Source organism: Notechis scutatus, chromosome 1, assembly GCF_049901735.1.
Source record: "Notechis scutatus isolate UNSWTSFEM ecotype Mainland chromosome 1, rNotScu1.2, whole genome shotgun sequence".
NCBI classification, from domain to species: domain Eukaryota; kingdom Metazoa; phylum Chordata; class Lepidosauria; order Squamata; family Elapidae; genus Notechis; species Notechis scutatus.
Window position 1 is genome coordinate 256,181,857 of NC_142009.1, and position 26,884 is coordinate 256,208,740.

Genomic DNA, 26,884 nt, shown 5'->3' on the forward strand with positions numbered 1-26,884 from the left:
AATAAAAACCCCCAACAAAAAAAAAAAAAAAAAAAAAAAAAAAAAAAAAAAAATAGGTATACGCAATCGAATAAATGCCCCTCTTCGAAAAAAAAAAAATCAAAAGCCAACAAAAAAAAACAGCCGCAAAAAAAAAAGAAGCAACCGCAACAATCCCCGCCGCCCAAAACCCCACCCCACCCCCCACCCCAAAAACAAACCCCCCCCCCCCCCCCCCCCCCCCACCCCCCCCCCCCCACCCCTAACACCCCCCACACCCTCCCCAACCCCCTTCCCCCCCCCCCCCTTCCCCCCCCCAACATCTCCCCCTTTCCCTCCCCCACCCTCCCTCTCTATTTCTTCCCCCCCCCTCCCTCCCCCCCCCCCCCCCCCCCCCCCCCCCCCCCCCCCCCCCCCCTTTTTCCCCATATCTTTTCTCATTCCAATTTATATCCCTCTTTCTTAATATCTTCCTTTCCCCTTTTCTGCTGGGTCTTTCTGTCTTTCCCAACTTCACAGGTATTCCCCCTTTTGATTGCCTTCTTAACTCTCAACTTTCCCCACTTCTTTGTAGTGTTCTTTATGTTAATTGCCTATTTAAGATGTCTTCTCCTTGAGTCGACTCCTCCTCCTCTGAAGCTCTTTCTTCTTGTTCTTCAATCGCCATTTCCATTTTTTCTAACACAGAGCAAAGTGATTCGCCTCTTTCCTGTAATAATTCTCTCATATTTTTAAGTTCCATTTTTAATTCCCGAAGAGATATCATCATTACACACTCTTGCATTTTATGATAGTTAAAGTCCACACACACACACACAAAAAAAAACACTTTTACTTTCCTTCTTTCTTCTTTCAATTTTTTAAAGTTCTCAATTGTTCCAGCCCAGGGTCTATACCGAAAACATCAATCAATCCCACAGTCAGTCTTTCCTTGCTTTTTTCTTTATTCTAGTGCTGCTTTCACTTTCTAAGTTTCTTACTTTGTTTCAAAGTTTGTTCTTTAATATTATATCCACACAAGTTCATTCTGAAACAGGATGCTTTCCCTTGTTTGAGCTCAAGTTTTTGTCAAAAGGTGGCACTCTCCATTATACAAAGTCTTCACCTTTCCTCTATTTTTTTATTTAGGGTTTTTCGAACCTAAATATTCCAGCACAGTCCAGTCTCCAATTTGTAAACTTTATTATTATTATTTTTTGACAATCTTAAGTCCAGCTTTATTTTATGCCTGTTTATTGCCAAAATATTTTAGTCCAATTTAATTAAATCTTTAGTTCCGGCTTCTTCCTTTCCCGGTTCGAAGCCCCGCTTAGCTGTCAGAAATATTTGCGTATTTTTTTTCCTGTCCCTTTGTAATTTCGCTGCTCACTTTTCTTTTCTTAAAAATCCCATGTTACCTTAATCTCGGGGTACTTTTGTTTAGTTGCATCACCCCATTGTCCCGGTTCAGATGTTATCCACCTCTTCCTTCCCTCCTGCACAAATCTTAATCCAGCTGAGTCCTCCTCTTCGGGGTGGCCATTTTAAACCACCGCTGCAGTCATCTTCGGGAGAAAAAAGACCAAGCCCAGGAGGGGAGATGCGGCTCCCCTCACCCTGGCTTGCAGCTTCCCCTTACTCTGCCGCCCCTCCAAGGCAGCTTCAGCCCCTAATCGTAATGATTGAGGCTCTCCAATGAAAGAGCATGGATCATAGCCGCAGAGAGATGCGATCTACGGTCTGTCAGCAAGGAGGCTCCGCCTTCTTCTGCAATAATCCAATCTTGAGGATATCGCTATTTTCATCACTGTCTGTTCATGCTCTCTCCCCCAAGCATATTTGAAACTGGTTTATCTACAAAACCTGATAAATCACCCCTTTATCATGTACTATCCAAAACCTGTACCAGTTTTAGGAAGGCCCTAGATGTACACATGTACATTGAAGGTAGCGTAGCCCCATCCATGACTGAACCGAATTCTGAATATGACCTGAAATATCATACTGAAATTCAGTTTCTGGTATCAATTTCAAACCCATTCTGTCTGAATTGAGTTTCAGTGCGTAATCCCACATTCTGTTCTTTGGGATCAGGAAACATATACTCTTATGATATCCAGCCTTGATAGAGAAGATACAAATAAATATGCCAGTAGCTACCAGTTCCAAATACATCTATAATTCATCACAGGGTCAGGCTATAAATACAAAATAACATGGGACCCAAGATGCAATTTTGTGTGATGGCACTATACGACATTATGTGAAGGGTTGAGCAGCAATCAGAAAACATCCACAGAGAAGAATCATTGCATATTGGTGATTCCAAGTTCCTGTTCCCTTCAGGGATTGAAGGGATCAACAAGTTCATGTGGGATCATGCTCTCCTGTTGTTAAACTTGCTTTTCTGTAAAAATTTAAATGGAAAGTTATCAAGAAAACTATGCACTTGTCTTCACTACAAAAGATATTGGCCAGATATTAATACCCAAACTATTTAAAAAAATAGAGTCAGGGAGTTCATGAATATAGTGAGGTAAGACATTAAATGCCAGGCCCCAATGTCAAAATAAAAATTAATGAACAACTAGGGGCAGGGTAATATTTATATAACAGTTCTGTACGATACACTTGTTTGTCTTTTCACATCTTGTTTCCAAAATACTGCTCTATGCAGAGAACTAAAAAAACCTTCAGCTAAAAAAAAGACCTTGGTGAAGGTCTAGCTTTAAAAGTTACAATCTAATAAATGTTCTTTATGCCCATAGTGTAGCAAAAAAAAAAAAAAGTTTCAACCTACATCAATGGATCAACATTTTGAAGGGGATATTGATTTTGATTGATTATATGTCATGAAGTAGTTTTTGACTCCAAAAGCCACATGGATAGATTTTTTCCCCTGACAATTCAAGGGGGAAATATTTATTATTTTGATGAAAAAAATAGGCAAATACATATACACAAGAAACAGTGATGGTATTAGAGACCACTGACACAGTATTAATGGTAGAAAAAATATAGAGAGAAATTAGAATAAGATCTAATACCTAGCATATAGGTAAATTGTTATGAATTCATAAGCAAGGATATATCAAATTAGTCTACTGAATATTATACAGTTTATTGGTATAAATGGCCAGAAATGGGCAAGTAATACAAAGTATAATGCATAAAGATGCTTGTTTCTCTTTATGCTAGTTCTTTTGGATAAGATATATAATGTAAAGTTATAAAATTACTAAATGCTGTTATACTTGCTTGTGTTGAATTAAAGGAGTTCCCTAGTCAATTGATCAGGTAGAGTAGTTTTCCATTGTTAAGCTCTTGGCCAGAACTGATCAGAAAATCAGGAACTAGTCAAAATCCTTCTCTCTAGATGTCATTTCATTACTTCATAAAGTTAGCCATGTATTTCAGTAAGGCCAATCATTCCTTTTCACCTCCAACATCTTATTTAAACTGAAAGCTAATTATAGAATGTAGCAAATAAGCATTTTTCAGAATTCCTCACCAACTCAAGTGACTATTTATTCACAATGGAGTTGCTAAATAATTGCAGAAGTCAAATATATAGAACCAAGAATTTTGTCTCTCTCTTGGTTATATTTCTCAGAATCTCTGCTTCCTCGATCAAAACTCCACAAATACAAGATCTTAAAAGTAACCGAGCCACGATTTTGCTAATTTATAGTTTGCAGGATTTTGAAACCAATGTTTTGGGTTACTGATCAAGACAGCAGGCAATCGTTTCTATCCAATCTATAAAATGAGAAACTTGGATGTTCCTAACCTCACAATCCTATCAGGAAGGAAGGGATACATATGGACGAGATTTTGTTCAGTAGCTTTTTATCCCTTAGTTAAGCTTGGCTACAGTCTAAGAAGCTCTTCCCTTTGTTTCCTGTGTCTGTTCTATCCTCAGTTGTTGTCTCCAATTGATTGATTTTATCCAGGTGGTTGCCTGCTCCCAGGCCACTGCTGGTATTTTATTTTCACACTTCCTTTGTTTTCCCTTCTGCTTGTTACAGTATAAATGCCGAGTTCATGTGGGAGGCTCAGGCGAGCACTTTGGAGTCACCATGTTGTGAGCTTGTCAGCTGATGGGCTTCCATTGTGCTGGCAGCAATAATAATCTTAATGCACTGCATCAAATACGAAGAAGGATTTGGCAGAGCTTATGTGAGGTTATTTGCTTGGAAAAGCTGGAGATGAATGAGAAGAGCTTATCCTTGGGGAGGCATATGAGTAAGCTACTGGGGTTGTTTGGGCCTCTTTAATGTGCCAATGGGAGATATTGGATCAAGAAAGCAGTAGGAACAATATGAACGAGTCTGCCTCTAACGATGTTGTAAGGAAGATATATTCTACAATAAACGTTTGTCTGGTTTTATTGCTCATTTACCCATTCTTTATACTCCCCTGTTCGCTATATCTCTTTCTTTTCTCCCACTTCATATTATATGCTTGCAAATGTAGATGCCATTTTAAAAGTAATTGATGACTTATATGTACTGGAAAAGAGAAATGTCTGTAAAAATAATTTTTTGATCGTTCATCATTTTTGTACTTTGAAATCAAATCTAGAAGATCCATGGAAATTACCTTTCCAAAGCAGACTCCATTAAATGTGGTCTTTTATTCAAGTACCTTATTTAGCATTACTTTTTTGCAAATTTCATCTGTCAGTAATAAACAAGGAGAAAATAATAGCCTATTCTTAAAGGAAAAAAAAAGGAAAAGCTAATGCAGAATGCCACCACCCATCTTGAGGTTGATCTTTTGCTAAAGTGCAAGATCTGTTTTCTAGGAACAGAACATTCTATTGTTCCCTAGAACATTCCATGTTTCTACCAGAATATTTCCAGGATGGAATATTTCCATCACAATGTTTCAGAACTAAACTTTTCAGAATAGGAAGAAGTTTGTGATGTTTCATGTCTAGAGCAGCTAAGAAAAACTATTTGCTCTACTTCTTGTATAAGTACAACTATCTCTATAATCAGAAGGTTGGCAGTTCAGTGGTTTGAATCCCTAGTGTCGCATAATGGAGTGAGCTCCCATTACTTGTCCCAGCTTCTGCCAACCTAGCAGTTCGAAGGCAAGTAAAAAATGCAAGTAGAAAAATAGGGATCACTTTGGTGGGAAGGTAACAGTGTTCTGTGCACCTTAGTCATGTTGGCCATATGACCACGGAGACGTCTTCGAACAGCACTGGCTCTTCAGCTTAGAAACGGAGATGAGCATTACCCCTAGAGCCAGAAATGACTAGCACACGTGCAGAGGAACCTTTACCTTTACCTTATCTTTACAATTCCAGATTTAATTTAAATCTTGTGTGTGTGTATGCCTTCAAATCAAGGTTGACATTTGGTGACTGCCTAGACATGTCCCTGCAAGTTTTTGGACATGGATTGTCATTGCCTCTTTCCTAGGGCTAATAAAGCATGACTAGCCAAGGTAACCCAGTTAGTGTTATGCCTAAGGTGGGACTAGAACTCAAAGTCTTCTAGTTTCTATCCTAATATCTTAATCACTTGCATCAAACTGTCACTCTAAAGGTTAAGCCTCATAAACTAAGATTATATCAAGTGACTTTTTAAACTGGCTTTAGGAATTGTGTGAAGAAATCATGAGGGGCTAGCTGGTATATCTTGTGGGGGAATTGCACTGTCATGCTGGTGGAGCACTTTCAGAACAGCGAGGTTAGGAGATGCCTCATATAGAAGATCTCAGTCCTTGATGTGTTCAACTGGAAGGCTTCTTGTTCAGACCATAGCTAGATCTGGGAACTAAAACTAGCTTACTCTTGTATCAAGTTCTTACGTGTGCTAGACAGTGAGTCACAATGAACTCAATAGAATTCTCTCAACTAAGCTACAAAATTTGTCTAAACCCAGGCTGTCTTAATCTGCCCATTTAGCAACTTTAATCATTAGGTTAACCATAAATCCTACACGAGCACATTCAATTGGAAAGTTGTTTGCTCTGTACCTTGTACAGGATGATGTACAATTTACTTCAAACAAGGCAAGCACTACATTTGCTCAGATTGTTTAGCAAGGAAAAAGACATACAGCTATGACCACAGAGCCAATTTGCCTTGGCACAGACTGGGTGGGAGTGCACATGTAACAGTTTTACCTGTTCTGCTAATTGGTTCATAATCTAACCTAGGAGATCCATCTCTGTAGACACTTGGTTTTGAAACTGGAGGAATTGTTTATGCTGGATTCCCAGAGAGTTGGTAGACATCATTCAGATCCTGGAGTGGTATGTAATGGCAGTGTAAATAGTGAAAAGGCAATAAAGTTCTTGGGTTCCTTGAAAATCTTCACAGCAATTGCCAATCAATTGGCTTACCATAGTTTAATGGGGCTGCCAGGCTAAAATTCAATGGAGGTTTTCAGATATATGGCAAAGGAAACTAGAAAATAATCTTTCCTGCAAAATTAGAATGAAGTCATATAAAACAGTTGGTTGCACTCTCATGTGAAGATGCAAATTCCTTCTTATACTCATGGCTCTTTAAATTCATGGCTGCTTTTTCTCACCATTTTTCAACAGATCCTTTGCTGGTATTCTTTATGGCTCTGAACTCAGAGACTTGGCGTAACCCTCACACTATAGACTCACAATCCTCATATTTATTGAGACTGTAATTACATAGCTGTTGATTTCACATGATGCAAAATTCAACCTGCAAGAACTTGGTCCTAGATCAGTCAATTTTTCTTGCAATCCAAATATATTTCACAATAGAAATATGTAAGAACAGGCACAAACTTTATTACTGCTATTGGTCCTATTATTGTATTCCACTATTAGCTTTATTTCTGCAGCTCAAATTTCTACAAAATGCCCTTACCCAGGGGTGGGATTCTACCGGTTCAGCCCGGTTCAGGTGAACTGGTAGCTCTGAGAATCACCTGAGAGAGAACTGGTTCAGTTTGCTCTGATGATCAGCTGTTTGGCCCACCCGCCTGCCTGGCCTTTAGGCTATGCTTTATATCTTGTTTTTCAAACTCAGCTGATTCGCGCAGCACAGCGGATTGCCAGCTGTTTAACAGACGGATTGCTGGAGAAGGTCATTAGGAAACGCTCTGCTGAATCGCACCCCTGCCCTTACCCAATATCAAATACAGAACTTACTTGTTATTGATAAGAATTTACAGAAAGGCCTTCTCTGGCCACTCTTTTGGTGACAAAAACCACCCATTTTCTATTGGTAATCCAGATAACTGCCTCCCAAATTACCTAATCAGTAATAATCATTATCCATGTCAGGCCTTCCCCTTAAGAAAGAGAGATCCTTGACTCCATTTGCCTTGAAGTGATATTGCAATAGCTATTTAACAAAATAGAATTCAATGGTTAAAAAGGTAAGTTTCTACATTTAGGCACAAAAAACCAAATTCACATGTATAGTATAGGTAATACCTGGCTGAATAGTAGTAACTGTGAGAGGGATATTGGAGTACTAGTGGCCAGTCACTTAAATATGGGCCAGAAGTGTGCTACAGGTGCCAAAAAAGCCAATGCAGTCCTAGGCTGCATTAACAGAGGGATAGAAGCAAGATCATGTGGTGATTAGGAAACTGGAGCTAAAATGTATAAAGAACAGTTACTGGAGCTGGGTATATCTATTTAATGAAAAGAAGGACTAGGGGCAACATGATAGCAGTGTTCCAATATCTAAGGGGTTGCCACAGAGTAGTGGGAGTCAAGCTATTCTCCAAAGCACCTGAGGGCAGGACAAGATGCAATGGATGGAAACTAATCAAGGAGAGCAAGCAATCTAGAACTAAGGAAAACTTTCTTGACAGTTAGAACAATTAATCAGTGGAACAATTTGCTCCCAGAAGTTGTGAAAGCTCCAACACTGGAAGTTTTTAAAAAGAGATTAGACAACCATTTGCCTGAAATGGTGTAGGGTTTCCTGCCTGAGCAGGGGGTTGGACTAGAAGAATTAGAATTAGAAATAGAAGAACTTTATTGTCATTGTACAAGTACAACGAAACTGTGGATGCACTCCAGCAACTGTTCGCAGTACAATAAAACCAAAGCACTTAAAAATGAAGATAAGAAAGATAGAATACCCACGTCTCTATTTGCAATTTGAGAGTACAAGACCTCCAAAGTCCTTCCAATTCTGTTATAATTGTTTGTGTGTTTGTGTGAACATATTTTCTTTAATTATTTTGAGGATTTTCATCTTTAATCTTATCTAATTTAATTTAATTATTCAACTTATATGTCAAGCCTTTTCTTTTGCCAGCTGGATCAACTATTCTGAGTATACTGAATGCAGATAATAAGGTGAGCTTTCAGCTAAAGTAGAACATTATTTTCTGCTCATGGATATATGATTTTTGAAAATGTTGAATTGTTAATATACTGCGCTCCCCTAAAATCTGTTGAATAGAACATGTATGAATAAAATATACATTGCACTGGTCTCCTGTATCAAACACTTGGGAATAGTTCTTCATTCTATGGGCAGTAGGAAAGCCCATAGGAGCTATGTGGCTGAAAATGCACAGAGGAGCTCATTAAAAGAAGACTGTGGGCACTATATACTGGCAACACTCAAAGTTATTTGAAGCCGAGCCAATAGGAGAATTACTTTATGGGTCCCAACTAACCCCCATCTCCAATTGTATTTAATGACCCCCCCCCCACCTTTAGAACTTATATAATTCAAATTTCAGAAACTAGCCCTTCAAGTCTCCAAAATGTATCTTCAATGTCCCCGTGACACTGGACACACAAAAACAGCACAGCATATCCTATTGCAGAGACGTTTGTAATAGTCTCATCATTCTTACATAAGTAGCCAAGCATCATAGGACAATTCTATGCCTTCTTATTTATTTTATTTTATTTATTTATTTGATTTGCCAATTGCTTACAAGATAATAAGTATAAATGTATACATAGTTGTGAATACATGAAATGGGTACATATAAGAAAAATAAAAGAATAAGAGAAACAATAGGACAGGGACGGTAGGCACATTGGTGCGCTTATGCACGCCCCCTACAGGCCTCTTAGGAAAGGGGTGAGGTCAATAGTAGACAGTCTAAGGTTAAAGTTTTTGGGGTTTGGTGAAGAAACTACAGAGTCGGGTAGAGTATTCCAGACATTGACCACTCTATTGCTGAAGTCGTATTTCCTGCAATCAAGTTTGGTGCGGTTAACTTTGAGTTTGTATCTATTGTGTGCTCTTGTGTTGTTATGGTTGAAGCTGAAGTATTCATTGACAGGTAGGACATTGCAATGTATGATTTTATATACCATGCTTAAGTCAGACCGAAGACGGCGTAATTCAAGGTTTTCAAGTTCTAGAATTTCAAGTCTGGTGGCATAAGGTATTCTACAACGAGTAGAGGAGTGGAGAACTCTTCTTGTGAAATATTTCTGGACTTTCTCAATTGTGCTAATATCAGATACGTAGTGTGGGTTCCAGACTGATGAACTGTATTCGAGTATTGGTCTAGCAAATGTTTTGTATGCTCTGGTTAGTAGTGTGATATTACCAGAGAAAAAGCTACGTAGGATTAGGTTAACAACTCTTAATGCCTTTTTGGCTATGTAGTTGCAGTGGGCTCTAGCACTTAGATCATTAGAGGTGAGTATTCCAAGGTCCTTTACAGAGCTTGAGTCATCAACAAGATCTTGACTATTCAGCTTCTATTTTATTTTCTGATTTTTTTTGCCAATATGTAAGACAGAGCATTTATTTGTTGAGATTTGAAGTTGCCATTTGTTTGACCATTCTGATACATAGTCAAGATCTTTTTGTAGGTAGCAGTATTGTCTGTGGTATTGAACAGCTTTACATCATCAGCGAAGAGAACGCAATTGCTCTTAATATGATCACAGAGGTCGTTTATGTAGAGTATGAAGAGAGTTGGTCCTAGAACACTGCCTTGGGGAACACCACTACAGCCTTCCTGCTGTATTCAAATATGAACCCTACTACAACTTACATTTTTATTTGCTTTATTTATTAATCAGTTATTAATTTTAAAAGCTCATCCACACATCCACCACCCTATATACCCATACGTTAAATACATTAAAAAAACATAAATGTGAATATATAGCTATCTAATGTTATCATATAACCATAATATATGCATCAATAAAAGATGCATAGTGTTTGCTGGCAGCCTATACAGATGGCAGCAGAATCGGACAGTGTGGAAGAACGGGGACTAGTCAGGGAGTCTGGAGAGGACTAGGACAAGAGTTCTGTGTCCGATGCAGAGATGGGGCCAGGACCATCTGGGAGTGGGATGCTGCCTCTGGAGTCTCTGGAGTCTGACCGCAGTGAGGCTGAGGAACAAGGGGAGCCTCTTCCCAGTGCATGTGTGCTCCGAAGAAAAGACCAGCTGAAGCAAAAGGAGTAAGGCTTGGAAGTGATTGCCCCTCTGTTAGGTATAACATTGATACCAAATATGGTTTGGGTGAATAAATATATAAAACTTAGATATCATGGTTTAAGTGCTTATCACTTTAAGCACAATGCAGCAGGCAATTAGCCGATTAAGGGTGCAGTTAGAAGTTACAATATAAGGAAGCATTAGAAGCTGGAAAGCTCTTGCTGTAACTGTGTGCTACTGTAGCTGTAACTGTGTGCTGCTGCGTCTGTAACTGTGTGCTGCTGCGACTAACTGTGATTACTGACTGTAACTGTGTGCTGCTGCGAGTAACTGTGTGTTACTGTAACTGTAACTGTGATTACTGACTGTGAGTGCCTGTGACTGAACTGTTATTGTTTGCTACTGTTTGCTGAATATCCAGCGTTTGTTTCTCTGGAGAGTGAAACCGGAGGAGGAGAAGATATCTTTATCGGCTGATAAAGATATTGCAAGGACTCTTAACTTGGACTATACTAGTGAGTCTTACTGGATGGAAATACTGTGAATGACTTAATGGACTGAATGACAATGCTTAAACTCTAACTGGATTAAAAACTATTTAAACTATAAACAGTGTTTGTGTTCAGTGTGTGTATACTCTGGGGCCCTTCCACTCTCCTTTGGCTTCCTGGTTTGACTACTGCTGCAATACTCTTCTAGGGGTTAATTCCCAAACCCTAACACCCTCCCATAAGGTATAAAGGACAGGCAAAGGTGACGAAACTTTTGTAGGAAGTAAAATTGTTTGTTCCGTTCTGATTAATCCTTGAAGCTCTGTGTGGACTTTGTACTTCGGTTGGTTTTTTTATAATTCATTTGGCACTCTCGTTGTTGGCAGCAATTCAAAGGAAAGAAAGGTGAGTCTTATCTCGAAGGGGCTATTTGGGACTCATTACCAGCTGGGAATGAACATAATTCCCAGCGTTGAAATAAAACAATAGTTGTTTTAACCAAGCTTGTGCTTAATTACAGTCACAGGAAGCCTTGGTCAGAACATATAGAAAGTTATAAAACAGCAGTTAACAACTTTGAATCATTTACCTACATTTACATATATTAGCAGCTGTATATGGATGGACCTTGATATCTGGAGAAATAAGATATAACAGTTTAAGAAACATTGTATTTTGTTTCTTACAAATTGAGAGGCTGATATAATGGATGGTGTAACTGTTATACACCTTTTTAATTATATTTTTTCCTTTTGTATTCTACTTATATTGTCTACATAGATTTTTACACAGTTAGGATTTTAAATTAAAGTTGATTTTTTAATTGCAGAAAAAGTTGAAACTATCCTGAATTTTAAGATAAAAAAATTCAATGAATTACTGCCAAATTATTGATTGCTTTATATACTCAAAATGTGTATCACCAGGATTACTTTTTCTTGGGAGAAAAAGAAAAGAGGAACCACCAAATGGAAAAGCAGGATTAATTTAATTCCAGATATATATTATAACAATTTATACGTTAAAATTGTGTTTACTAGAAGATCTATAAATCTTATAAATCAGAAATGATTATCCACTATTATTGACTGAAGAGTTTGGAAGATTCTGAGATGAGTATCACATATGAAAATGGAAAGGGGAAAAAAGGAAGTGGAAAATGTCTCAGATCTTTAAAATAGGTTTAGTTCTGGATAAAATTGCTAAACCAAACAAAAGCATGCGTATATATGAAATTAATGTCATATCTTGATAAGACAAATAATGGGGTAAAACAAGAGGTTATATGCTGGCATTCATTTTTGCTTAATAATCTAACCAAACAATTGAGTTCTTTATTTAGGTTGAAAAACACACCAGAGGTTCAATTTCTAAATAAGAGTTTTTCATTAAGCAATAAAAATCCATATAAAGCAATTTATCACATGGCCATTGGAACTGCCAAAATGCCAGTTGGAACATTAATAAGAGAGACTTGACATGGGTATTAAAATGTCTGTTTTTTGAAAATCCTTCATTAAGTGTTCTTGGCTGCTTATGTAAACATGCAACAATAAACAAAGATTTATTTGGCAAATCAAGTGCCTTATTTAAAATAACACCATATGCTAAACAGTTTTTGTGTATTTCTATCTACACAGAACAAAGCTTCATTCTGGATAGCTGCTCTCCCCCTTTTCCCCCTTTTTTCTTTTTTGCTTCATTAGGCAAAACAAAACAAAGCAGAAATGTTTCAAAAGTAATTCAAAAACTATCAAATTATGCAATCCAAATTATTAAAATATTAACAACAAGCACGTGTAAGATCTTGAAAAAAGAAATTGGGTTAAAATAGTCAACCGACTCAAGGACATTTGACCAAATGGCTGGAGAATCCTTTTTATTTGCTCCTCTTGAGAGAAAAAAGAAACATTCACAATAACAGTCACTAATAATTCCCTTGAAGCTCCTTCAATAGAAATCAAGTTGATGAACAAAACTATCTCCAAGTATGCTGGTGTTGAAGACCTAACACATTGGTTTCTAACACAATGATAGTAGAGTCATATATGATTCTGTCAGTCTCAGATCCCATAATATAATACTTTGGAGGAGGGAACACCACTTATTGTTTACACAAGGCATATTCTTATACCTCTAAAGTGTAGGCATTATATTTTACAAATATAGTTTATCGTCATGCAAAAATGTTTTTTTTAAAAATGTTGTCAGGGTAACCGAAAGGCATTTGTTTAGACCACTGGGATAAGCACATAAGATACTGCTTTTCTGTTCATTTATTGCAGAGATTCAAATGCATGTTCTAAAAAGGCCATAAGGTAGAAAGTCAACAGGTCTTATTTTTTAATCTCAGCATCAGAGCAAGCAATTTTGAAATACAAAGCCTTGCAGATATTAACACTCCTACTGTATTGTTTATTTATTTCACTATATGGGGAAATGTTCCTTGCATCACTGACAGATACATCTATAGTATTTAAAGATATCTATTTTTTTGTTTTTAATCACTGCCTCAAAAGTAAACCCATTACTCCAAAATTAAAAAGTGAAAGCAAAAAGGAGAGAAAAAGAAATTAGGAAAATTAGCAGATAAGCTAAGAACTGGGAAAACCTGACATTTCCATATGATCAATGTTGGCCCATGACCAAGTGACAAAATTACTCTAGGTTATCAGAATGAAAAAAGTACTAGGATTAATATGTTATCATCCAGCAAGACAGTTAAAAATATCTTTAATGGGTTAGTATTTTATATTAAGCTTGATGAACTAAAATGATTACATTTGTCATGCTGCAAATCAATATATTAGCTTACAAGATTTATTACACTAAAGTCTATGATATTTCAATAGTGAATACATGGGAAAAATCAAAGCCAACAAATCGTTGGAAATTCAAAATTGTGGGCCAGCCTGTCAGTGCATTGATAGATCTTCTAACTACCATGCTATAGAATTAGGACTACATCATATAGAAGATAAACCCAGAAATAAGGAGTAACAAGTACGGAATGAATATTGTATTGATTCTACACCTCTATATCATGCATAAAATCAACAACAGGTCTAGAAAATAATCTAAATCTTCAATCTTAAAAATTGCAGTGAATTTTATGAAGTAGCATTTATCCACGGTTTCAAAAATGTGTCCCATTAAAAACAGCCTTCCAAGTAACTTGCATAAGGCAATTGCAATTTATGTAGTGTATATTGGAGGTGGTGATCCTTTGAGAGCTGTATGCAATGAAATTTCATTTTAATGTATGCTGATTAGTGTACATTAAAGTGACAATAAAGTTATTCTAAGTTAAATAGGATCTACAAATGACTTAGATTAAGACAATGAAACAGATATTGTCAGCTGTAATTTAATGCATTCTGCTGAATATTTCATTTATGTATCTGTCTGCCTGCTTTGCAGTACAATTTTCATTTAGTGCGATGGAGAAAAAATGATTGATTTTTTTTTTCAAAAAAATATGACTATGTAACTCATGTTCTTCAATACGAAAGAACCAAGAGATTATGTGACTCTAACTGTCATTGTACAATATCTTTTCAGCAGTATAAGAATAATATATTGTATAGTATGGTTTCCTATGCCTCAATTAAACACCAAGTGAAGAGTTTGGAAAATAATTCCTTTTTCATTGGGCTTTTTCAGATCCATAAACACAGTCAGTTAGGAAAGCTACAAAATGATGGAGAAATATAATGTGGAAAATAACAGCACTAGTAATATTTCCCGCCACCAATAAAGCAGTTAAAAATCACAGCAAAAGAAACATAACAGCATCCTGAGAATAAGGTAATAAAAGAGAAGCATCTTTTGCAGGATAAAATTTTCTGAAGTTTGGACAACCTTCAGCACAGAACAAAATAAAAGCTTATGAAAATCTGAGTGCCATAGTTTGCATAGTTTGAGGAGTTTTCCAGAAAAAAAGACAACAATAACAACAACACAACTACTACTATTACTACTACTACTACTACTAATCCTTCTCCTCATCCCCCACCTTCTTCTAGATAGGGAAAATTTTAAATCGCCAGAACGAAACCACCTTCTTGGCTTTGTTGGCCAAAAATAACTCATTAACAGTACATATTTCTGATAATAGCTACTATACCAACAGATGGGCAGGGCTTTGAGTCTCTCCACATTCACATAATGAATTGTTATCTACTAAGAACCTCCACTTCATACTAAGCATTTCATTGTTTTTACTAAGAAAAAAACATTTCTTCTGGAAGCATCAGCCTCACCTCCTAGAATGAGGGCATTCACAAAGCTGCTTCAGGAAATAACTGACATAAAAGAACAATTATTATTTTTGCTATACATTTCATTATGTTTTATTACCAGAGAAACAAATAAGAGAAACAAACATTTTTAAAAAATGAGAGAAAGAAAAAGTACAAAGAGACAGACAAGACTTTTTTCTGACTTTTTTCAATGCAGCAGAATGCAAAAATAATGTAGCCTCGACCTTTTGCTTTACATTTCAGAATGTTTCAAGCCATTTCTATAGAATTGTACAGAATAATTATTGTTCAGATGTGTTGGGTGAATCTAAACCTCTTGCTCCTGTGACATTTTTCCTTGCATGCCAAGCAGGGGTAGGATTCTAGCAGTTCGCATCTATTCGCTAGAACCGGTTGTTAACTTTCTAAGCAGTTCGGAGAACTGGTTGTTAGAAGAAATTACTGGCCTAATCCTGTAAGGAAGGCAGGAAGGAAACATTCTGGTGTTGCTTACAGAAACTGCCTCTCTGTTAACCCTTACTACATTCCTGGCAGGACTAGACTTCCTGTCTCAGGAACTTCTCTGGAGTTTTTTTTCCTTCCTTTGCTGGTACTTTGCTTGTGTGGAGTGACCATTCAAAGTTACAGTGGCATTGAAAAAAGTGATTTATTACCATTTTTCACACTTATGACTGCATCCCCACAGTCATGAGAGGCCAGGCGAGGAGATCCGTGCCTCGATGTGAGTGATATTGAGTTGGCCACGCCCAGCCAATAATATGATCACCAAGCCATGTCCACTCAGTCACCTGACCACCAAGCTACACCCACCAACTAAGCCACACCCACATAACCAATTGTTAAAAAATTTGAATCCCATCCCTGATGCCAAGGCATCCCACAAGACCCAGCATTTTTGTAAAAAAGAAATAAAAAAAAAACAAAGCAAAACAACAAAAGCAGCTTTGTGCTATCGTGACACAACCTTTATTCCTTTGGTATATGTGAGTGATGTCACAACACACATATCAAAAGGCTTGAGTATGCATCACATTGCTATGGTGCTGCATTAAACATTTTGACCCATTTACAAAAATACCCGTTTATATGAAAGCTAGAAGAATGGTTTCCTTTGCTTTTAATTGTCCCCCTCTCTTTTAATGAACATAGAGACTCCCTTTTCATAAGCTAACCATATAGATTAATACATAAATGAAATGGTAGGAAATGGAAATGACTGATATTTTCTTTTGCTATTTAAAACAGTTTCAGCAAAGGATAAATGCTTTGTCACAATGATTTCCTTTCAATTACAAACCAGGATCTACAAACAGCGAGTGGCAGTCGAACACCACAATCCCAAATCCCTAATCTCTACCTATCCTAACACTGAACAATACCAATTTGATTGGAGCAATACAAGAACCATTGGCCATGCTACCACCCACCACGCTCATGAATTTATCAAAGCTTGGTACTCCACAAGCAATTCCATCAATAGACATATTGATCTACAACCAGCCTACAAACTCCTCAGAGCTCAAATCAACCCTACAGCCAACCAATGACAGCACCAAGTCTCAACCAATACATGCAACGCCCCCCCCCAAACCACCACTTCATCTCCCAGTGAACTTCACTTGATGTGACCTCCCCATCACAAGACCCTTACCTGATGTGACCTTCACCTGATTGACTTTATCATCACAAGACCTATTGACCACACAAAGCCCTTATAAGAACACCGACATCCCCTAAATTCTGCTGAAGATGTTACCTAGCCTGATAACAAAATATTCAGAAACCATCTCACAAGCTCACAGAATAAATCTCTACCCTCAATATTACAATGGTTTCTTCTATTCCTTCCTTTGAATAAGGGTTGTTACCTCAGAGTATCACTGAGACATTACATTGTATTTAATTATGAAAACTACATATTTCCCTTACTTTATCCAAATTATTGTTACATAATTGATCATTTTCATACTGATACATGCGTCTGTGTGTGTGTGTGTGTGTGTGTGTGTGTGTGTGTGTGTGTGTGTATGCATGTATGGTATTCAGCTTTGTTCGGGTATTTTCCTACGTCATTATAGTTGTGCTTTTAAAGTTGTAGCAATGTTTCGGCACAATCTCATCTGCCATCATCAGGCTGGTGTATTGTGTTCATCTGTGTGTCAGGCTTTCATCATCGTTTCTGTTTTAAATTTGGTGCTAGCCTCGTGCTGTGTTAGAATGTTTTTTTCTTCATCCTGATTGGTGGGAAGTCTTGGTCTGTGTTTATTGATCTTGGAGTTTGCTGTGTTCTGCTTGATTGGTGTTTCTAATATCTTCTGTCTGTTTTGTAGCGGGGTTGTTTTTTTTTGTCTTGATAGGCTGGTCTTTGAGTTGCTGTGTGCAGCTTAGTTTCTTGTGAATGGCTGATAATAATTTATTAGGAAGCTAGGTTTTATTTGGGTAGCTGGCTGGAGGTATTGGGGGGGTCTGTTTGTGTCCATGTGCTTGCCTCGATTGTGGTATAGAGATTTGTTTGTTTGTGAGTGCAGGTTTCCAGATAATTGACAGTCTGGTGGAGTCATCTCTTCTATTCATGCATTCAGGTCTTCTTTCAATCTCTATGGCTTCTCTGATAATTCTGTAGCTGGGGTTTTCTATAGTGGCTAGGGTTTTGGTGCCATTGAAGTCGATGCTATGACCTGTGGCTTTCATGTGTTGGACTAGTGAGGAAGTGTGTTCCAGCTTTTTTACTGCATTTTTGTGTTCATCCAGGCGGGTACTTATTCTTCTCTTGGTCTGTCTGCTCTATGTGGCAGGGCATGCTACACAGGGACTTCATATATGCCTTGGTTTTCCAGGTCAATTTTATCTTTGGGGTTTCTTAGGATGCAGTGCTTGCATTGGCACGAAGCCGAAAGCACCAGCCTGAGGATGGCGAGTGGGACCTTGCCGAAATGTCGCCAAGATACTCTTACATGGGAAAAGACCCGAACACACCTAGACCTACATACCTGTACCCGTGAAAATCTACAATATATATATATATATATATATATATATATATATATATATATATATATATATATATATATATATATATATATATATATATATATGGATCTTTGGTTATTCGGGTTTTCTCCCGCGTAAGATTCAAAGTATCTAGGCAACGCGGCGAGGTCCCACTCGCCATCTTCAGGCTGGTGCTTTCGGCTTAGTGCCAGTGCAAGCAGTGTGTGACCGGAGCTGCCATCTCTCTATATATACAAGTGGTGGGGGATGGTGTGCTGGGCTGGTTGGCTGTGCTGCAGCCTCTTGATTGGTTGATGGAGTTGATGTTGGTATAATGGGCTGTGTAATGGCCTTTTGTTGTAGAGATATCCTGGATCTTGTGCTGTCATCTCCTGGGTCGTTAGCCTCTTGTGTTTTAACGGCTTGGGTAATGGGTTGTGTAATGGGCTTGTGAGTTCTTTTGTTGTGGTATCCTGGGTCTTGCGTTGTAATCTCCTGGGTCGTTTGTGTTTTGATCTCTTTTCGATTAGCCTCCTGTGTAGTAACAGCTTGGGTAATGGGTTGTGTGATGACCTGTGAGATTTATTGCTGTGGTATCCTTGGTCTTGTGCTGTGATATCCTGGGTCATTTGCTGTGTTGTGACTTCTTGAGTTCTTGAGGTGTAATTTCTTGAGTTTTCTGATGTGATGTCCTGAGCGGGTGGCTGTGATGTAGCATTTTGGGTTTTTAATATGGCTTTGAGTTTGGGGTCTGGGTCTGTGTTCGTTTGGCTTCGAGTTCGTGGTGGTGCCACATCTTCATGGTGGGGGTCAGTTCGCTTCATGTATAGTTCAGAGGAGTTTGAAGTGGGTAGTGATGCAGCTGCAGTGCGGCTTCTGGTCTGTGGTCATGTCTCATCTTCTGTGTGGGTGTGAGTCTGATTTTTACGTGGAAGTGTGGTGGTGGCATCTTGTGTGGCCCTCATGGGTGTGGGTCTGGTGTCATTTATCATGTTGGGTACTCGTCTGTTCATGAGGCGGGTTTCCAAATGGCTGGTAAGCGGGAGGTGTCATCTCTTTTATTCATGCTGTGTGGGCGTTTTTCTATCTCTATGGCTTCTCTGATTATTCTGCTGCTGTGGTGTTCAGTTTTGGCGATAGTTCTGGTATTTTTAAAGTCAATCTCATGTCCTGTGGCTTTGAGGTGTTGGACCAGGAAGAGGTTGGTTCTTCTTTTTGATTGAGTTCTTATGTTCTTCAACGCGTGCACTTATTCTTCTGTTAGTTTGTCCAATGTATGTGGTGAGGCAGGCAGTGCAGGGGTTTCATATACTCCTTGGTTTTCTAACTCGATTTTGTCTTTAGGGTTTCTTAGGATGGTGGATATTTTTGAAATCCCCTGCACTGCCTGCCTCACCACATACATTGGACAAACTAACAGAAGAATAAGTGCACGCGTTGAAGAACATAAGAACTCAATCAAAAAGAAGAAGCCAACCTCTTCCCTGGTCCAACACCTCAAAGCCACAGGACATGAGATTGACTTTAAAATACCAGAACTATCGCCAAAACTGAACACCACAGCAGCAGAATAATCAGAGAAGCCATAGAGATAGAAAACGCCCACACAGCATGAATAAAAGAGATGACACCTCCTGCTTACCAGCCATTTGGAAACCCGCCCTCATGAACAGACAGTACCCAACATGATAAATGACACCAGACCCACACCCATGAGGGCCACACAAGATGCCACCACCACACTTCCACGTAAAATCAGACTCACACCCACACAGAAGATGAGACACGACCACAGACCAGAAGCCGCACTGCAGCTGCATCACTACCCACTTCAAACTCCTCTGAACCATACATGAAGCGAACTGACCCCCACCATGAAGATGTGGCACCACCACGAACTCAAGCCAAACGAACACAGACCCAGACCCCAAACTCAAAGCCATATTAAAAACCCAAAATGCTACATCACAGCCACCCGCTCAGGACATCACATCAGAAAACTCAAGAAATTACACCTCAAGAACTCAAGAAGTCACAACACAGCAAATGACCCAGGATATCACAGCACAAGACCAAGGATACCACAGCAATAAATCTCACAAGGTCATCACACAACCCATTACCCAAGCTGTTACTACACAGGAGGCTAATCGAAAAGAGATCAAAACACAAACGACCCAGGAGATTACAACGCAAGACCCAGGATACCACAACAAAAGAACTCACAAGCCCATCACACAACCCATTACCCAAGCCGTTAAAACACAAGAGGCTAACGACCCAGGAGATGACAGCACAAGATCCAGGATATCTCTACAACAAAAGGCCATTACACAGCCCATTATACCAACATCAACTCCATCAACCAATCAAGAGGCTGCAGCACAGCCAACCAGCCCAGCACACCATCCCCACCACTTGTATATATATAGAGATGGCAGCTCCGGTCACACACTGCTTGCACTGGCACTAAGCTCAAGCACCAGCCTGAAGATGGCGGTGGGACCTCGCCAAACGTTGCCTAGATACTTTGAATCTTACGCGGGAGAAAACCCGAATAACCAAAGATCCACATATACAAATACCCGAGAACCTCAGAAAACAAATATATATATATATATATATATATATATATATATATATATATATATATATATATATATATATATATATATATATATTTGTTTTCTTAAGTTTTCACGGGTACTCACATGTATGGTGTTCGGCTTGGTTCGGGTATTTTCCCACGTCATTGTAGTTCTTTTAAAGTTGTAGCAACGTTTCAGCAGAATCTCATCTGCCATCATCAGGCTTCTGTATTGTGTCCGTCTGTGGGTCAGACTTTTACAGTGGTTTCAGATTTAAATTTGGGGCAGCCTATTGCTGTGCCAGAATGGTTTTTCTTCATCCTGATTGGTTGGGAGTCTTGGTCTGTGTTTATTGGTCTCGGAGTTTGCTGTGTTCTGCTTGATGGGTGTCTCTGATATCTTCTGTCTGTTTTTGGCTCTTTTTGTATCTTGATTGGCTGGCAGCATTGTGTTACTTTAATGGAGGCCTTTAGTGCAGCTTGGCTTCGGGTAAATGGACGGCTATCATTAGTTAGGAAGCTGGGTTTCATCTGGGTGCCTGGTTGGGGTGTGTTTGAGCTGGAGGTATCAGGGGGGATCTGTTTGTGCCCAGGTGTTTGCCTGGCTTGTGGTGTGGAGATTTTTTTGTTTGTGAGTGCAGGTTTCCAAATGATTGACAGCCTGGTGGAATCATCTCTTCTGTTCATGCTTTCAATCTCTATGGCTTCTCTGATGACTCTGTGGCTAGGGTTTTCCATAGTGGCCAGGGTTTTGGTGCCATTGAAGTTGATGCTATGACCTGTAGCTTCCATGTGTTGGACTAGTGAGGAAGTGTGTTCCAGCTTTTTGACTGCATTTTTGTGTTCATCCAGGCGGGTACTTATTCTTCTATTGGTCTGTCCAATGTATGTGGCTGGGCATGATGCACAGGGGACTTCGTATATGCCTTGGTTTTCCAGGTCAATTTTATCTTTAGGGTTGCTAAGGATGGCTGCTATTTTTCTGTCTGTTTTGAAGGCAGTCCTGATGTGATGTCTGTGTAGTACCTTACTAATTTTGTCTGTAGTACCTCTTATGTAGGGCAGGACAGCTGTTCCATAGGTCTGTTCATCTTCTGGGTCTCTATTACGTTTCAGTGTGTTTTTGTGGATCAAGCTGGTGATTTTGCTTTTGTGGAAGCCGTTGGCTGTCAGTACTTTAGTCAGGGTGCATAGTTCAGTCTTAATGTGTGTCTTGTCTGCCAGGCGTTTGGTTCTGGTAATTAGTGTTTTAGCCACGGAGTTTATCTGTGCTGGGTGGTGGTGGGATTGGGCATTGAGGTAGCGGTTGGTGTGTGTTTTCTTCTGGTATATGGTGTGTCCTAGTGTGCCATCTGTTTTTTTGTAGATTAGTACATCTAGGAATGGTAGTTGTTTGTTTGTTTCTGTTTCCATGGTGAACTTGATTTTGGGGTGTGCGCTGTTTAGGTGTGTTAGGAAATTGTTTAGGTTTTCTTGTCCATGGGGCCAAATCACGAATGTGTCATCGATGTATCTTAACCATAGTTTGGGTTTGAGGATGGCATTGGCCAGGGCTCTGGATTCAAATTCTTCCATGATATATATATATATATATATATATATATATATATATATATATATATATATATATATATATATATATATATATATATATATATATATATATATTTGTTTTCTGAGTATAACCTGAATAACCAAAGATATCTATCTATCTATCTATCTATCTATCTATCTATCTATCTATCTATCTATCTAAATAAATAAAATTTTGTAACCATAATCAGCTTGAACCATCTGGAAATGATAAAAGATATCTTCCTGCCTTTTGAAGATTTTCTTGCTAAAAATACCTCTTCCCTCACTCACACATTTACCATCATGTTGTGCAGTTGTAGTTATGTACCCTGTCTCCCACTTACTTCTGTACTTAGAACACTAATATTATATAGTGTGGCGACTACTGTCACTATGGGGTCAAAATAACTATCAAAATCTTGTCCAACCATTTCCCACAAAATGAAAAGTAAAGGATAATAATATAAAGGAACCTCAGCCCTAGGATGAGAATTCAATCTGAGCAAATGTATTGTGCACATCTTAAGAAAATTCTAATAAAATATGTAGTGTCATGATTTATTCTACCTCTTTTTTGCCATGATAACCCACATGCATTAGAAATCCAACTGTATGAAACATGGAGAAAATATTTTCACTGGATGTAGAAGAGAGACAAGATAGAAAACATCTTTTGAGTCGTGTGGTGTTTAAGAGTAAGGCCCTAAAAATTTATTAGCACTGTTTATACTAATTGACACCATAATCCTACTTTTTCTACCCACTGGTTCAGTGCCTCATTTTATGTGGATTCATTTTATGTCAGGTTTTCTGGGAATGCAGCCCTAGCATAACATAAGAGAAGGTTCATAAAGGCTCATTTAATTAATATAAATGATCCTAACTTTTACTGGTTATACAATTCCAGGATAACAGAAAAAAATATTATTTTTCATTAAGAAATAACAAACAGGTAAAGACTCTTAGAATCAATGCAAACGTTACATATATTCCAATTACAGAGGCTTTCTAAAAGAATATACCCCATACAAATACAAAATATTTCTTCCATATTTCAACATTTTTACTCCATGTAACTTTTCAAATCATTGTGATTCACTAGACTGAGAAACTGGACACTCTTTATTAAGATGGCATTATTGTTGTCTTCTTTAATCCTTGTAATTGGAATGAAAACAGAAGGTTCAAATTTCTGTGGCAATTCTCAGTCATCCACGTTATAGTTGGGCAAATCATACAACAAAGACAAACCTCCAGGTGGCCTCAAGAACTCTCAGGGAGAGTGCTAATGACCAGATGACTGCAAAGAAATAGAATCCTTCCTTTCCCCATCTCACCATCTGGTCTGAATCCTATCACCACCATCCAGTCTCAACTGTCAGTACCTATCATTCCACCACCACCACAGCTTCTTGGATGAGAAATGAAATATTTTGTTCTTCTTGAACAAAGAACAGATGAGAAAAATCCAGTTGCCTCTTGAAAAAGCACCTTTGAGAACATACCAAGAGCATTTCTTTCTACTGTGCATTCTATTCTCTTTTACCTATAAATACAAAGAATAAAGAATGCAGAACCCAAATGCCATCTCTTATTAGCAGACAATTCTGTTAAAACTCAATAGTACCTACTGAGTTCAGTGAGATTTATTCCTTTGTAAATATGCCTATGAATAACTCAATTCCATAAAGATAATAAAGCTGCCATCAAACTGAGTTCAACTCTTGATAAGTGCATCCATGCAGTTTTCTTGGCAGTATTCTTGAAGAAGTAGTTTGCAACTGCCTTCGTCTAATCTACGTGGTTTTTAATTTTTTTCTTCTTTGTTAAAGCAGGAGGAAAAAGGCCCAAACCATTAATAGGTAATTTGTAGCACAGCACTCATTACTCAATTGATGATAAAAAATATAAACAGAAAAATCAACTACTGGTATATATTTATCAAAATGTTTTGAATATGAAAAATAAAAAGCAATAAATTCAGTCACTGTATTGGTCTAATTGTGCAAAATGTTATTTCTGATCCCCCCCCCAATTATCTCTCTAATGCAGTAGAGACCTGCAGCAGAACCATTCTCTTCATCCAAAGTCTGTTCCCTCATTTTTTAAGTGACTTTGAACAACTACTTGTAGTAAGAGGGAATTTAAGTAGGTAATTTCTAGTGGCAATCTAGTAATTAAACATGATACTTCCTTGGTCTTGAATCCACCCATGACAATAATTCACAATAACTTTTTGTGTGTGTCATTATTAGTGTCTTTATAAAAAAAATACTTGGAGATTCAAGGTGAAGCAGAAGAATTCAAAATTAAAGGAGGAGGAGAAGAATATTCAAAATTAAACCTCTGAGGTTATGTTTCTCTGCCAATCTATCCTATAGCTAATCACTCTTATGGAAATTATGACATGGTTTAATTAAAAAAGGCAGTACCAAGTTATCTGTTTATGAGGACGAAAAGTATCTTTAAAAGAAAAGGTGTCAACAATCTGCTTAGTTTAGGTATCCAAATTAAAATATCCCCAAAAGATTGCCATCCAGCCTCCACTTGAACATATCCAGGAACAAGGAGTACACCATCTAGCCTGATACTTGGTTCCTCTATTATTGTTTTCTAACATTCAGTCAGAGATTGCCTTCATGTAAATACATTGATTAGTGTCCTATAATCTGAAATGATGGAGAACAGGGGGACAGACTTTCAGGTATTTAACCAATACTATAATATGCATCCTCAGCCTTGATAACTTCCAGTTTGAGCTTCTTCAGCGACAGACCGAAACCACTACTCTGTGCGGTTTCAATCCGTGCTCGCCGTTGGAGCGCCCTGGGCCAGCTGGTTTCAGGCTAAGCCACCCCATAGAGGTGGTGAAGAAGGGGAAGACTGCCTGCAGGGTTGAGGAGCGCTGCATCTCTCCTCCTCAGCTGGCCATTACTCCCTTTCCTGAGGAAAACAAAAACAAAACCTTACTTTGACACTTCCGTTTAAAATCGCCGCTTAATCACTTATGTCAAAACTTTTACAGATTCTTTCTTTTCCTTAGGGTGTCCTTTCAAGTCTTCTCCTGGATCTACCAGGGACTTTGCAGTATCCCTGGGATCAACAGGATGCGCTCTTCACTTTTGCTGTCTCTTCGGGACAGTTTAGATCCATTTGGACCGTCCAGGGGCAAAGATATCGGCTGCGATCTCAGACCTCCGAGATCGCATGCCGTATCATTGAGACGCCAGCTCCGCCCTTCCATTACTCCCTTATCTGAAGGCGGTTGTAGCGGTGGTCAGAAATGGCCACCACAAAGAAGAACTCAACCGGAAAAGAATGTGCAGGAGGAAGATAAGAAGAGAAAGTTTTGGTTGACCGGGTCAAACAGCAAAAGCAACAAATAAGGTACCCTGGAATTTAAACTATAAATAATACTGTTCCCAAAGAAGATATTTAAGCAGCAAAGGAGAGAGAAAAGGGAAAGGATTTGGTTTTTTTCCCCTTTTCCTATACTGACAGCTAAGAGACTTAAAATCCACTTCGATATTAATAGGCATTTAATGCTGAAAATAAAAAGTCAAAGGGTTAATAAAGGTTTCTGGATACTTAAAAGCTTTTGAAAACAGGAAAGGAGAGAAAAAGAATAAAAGGGCAGGATCTGGAAGGGAGGAGACTGCCTGGAATTAAAAAGAAGTCACAGTAAAAGCTCAACAAGACTTCTAAAAGATACATTTTAACTGAAACATGGCAACAAAATAGTAAAATCCCAGGAAGAGAAAGTGAAAAAAGAAATAAGAAGAAATAGCTCGGGAGTATTTGGATTACTTGGTGATCTCTGGATTCTTGGTTACTGCATTTGAATGACTAAAATCAATCAGGTGGTTGTTTAAAAGTGTTTAAAATGGCTCCACTCTTAGAAGAACTGAAAATGGAACTTAAAATGTACAAAGAAGATGCACAAGAAGGGAGAGGTTCTGTTGGCTTCATATTTCAGTTCTTAGAAATGGAGATTTGGAACTATGAGAAACAACAAGAAATGCCTGCATAACAAGAAGATTGGGACAAAGAAGAAGCCATCTTTAATGAACAAGTAATCTTAGGTGGGGGAAAAAAAAGAAAAGGCGGGAAAGAGAATGGAAAGTTTAAGACTGGGAAAAACAACCCAAAAAAAGAATAGATTGAAAAATAAGGATAAAATCAGAAAGCAACAGAAGAGGGAAATGCAGAAGAGAGAATTAGAACTAGAGAGACAAGGGGGTAAAAAGGGGAGGGAGAAGAAGAGAGGGAAGAAAGAAAGGAAAAGAAGTTATAAAGGACAAAAACAAGATATACAGAAACAGGGCCTATTTAGAGATAATGGGTGAAAATCTAATTGAAAAAGGGATTCTGCAAAGGTACATAAGATAGTATTGTTATATTAGAAATAGAAATAATTTCAGAAAATATGAAACAATGTATGATTAAAATGTTTGATAAAATAGTTATTGTAATTTAGTGGAATGCTTGTCAATAAATAAATGTAATAAAATGAATATTTAATTATTTATAAAACATACGTGAAGAGAAATAAGGGAATAATTAATTATGGAGATTATACGTGTCTTCAAGGAAGTATGATATTTAATTGAAAAGAAATGTTAAAAATGTTAAGAC

The 26,884-nt window shown here is 38.1% G+C and overlaps 1 protein-coding gene across 2 annotated transcripts in view; it reads right to left on the reverse strand.

Moving 5' to 3' along the window:
• NELL1 (neural EGFL like 1) overlaps positions 1-26,884 on the reverse strand; it is a 594,259-nt gene that overhangs the window by 69,808 nt on the left and 497,567 nt on the right. The gene's annotated exons all lie outside the window — the stretch shown is intronic.